The sequence below is a fragment of the Pecten maximus genome, chromosome 18 (genome assembly GCF_902652985.1).
Source record: "Pecten maximus chromosome 18, xPecMax1.1, whole genome shotgun sequence".
Taxonomy (NCBI): Eukaryota; Metazoa; Mollusca; class Bivalvia; order Pectinida; family Pectinidae; genus Pecten; species Pecten maximus.
The window spans coordinates 23,457,095-23,457,507 of NC_047032.1; positions in this window are offsets into that span (position 1 = coordinate 23,457,095).

A 413-nucleotide genomic window follows, 5' to 3' on the forward strand; every position below is an offset into this window, starting at 1 on the left:
TATGAGATTATCAATCAAAGATTGATCGGACCTACTAATTACAGCCCGGTGCTGCCCGGTACTGCCCGGCACCGCCCGGTACTGCCCGGGGAATATATATTGACCGCCCGGGCTTTTATTTATATCCAAACACTATTTAACCTATTATATATGGATAGATGGTAGCTTAATCAATAATATGGCAAAAAATGGTGAAAATATATTAATATTTGACAGAGTTATAGCTATGTGAAATTAGCGATCTCGCAACCTAGCGCTCGGGATGAGCCATAATCTTGTTATTTGCATTTATACGACCGCCCGGGCTTTTATTTATATCCAGACACAATTAAAACTTAATATATGAATAGATAATAGCTTTATCAATAATATGGTAAAAAATTGTGAAAAAATATCAATACTTGGCAGAGCTA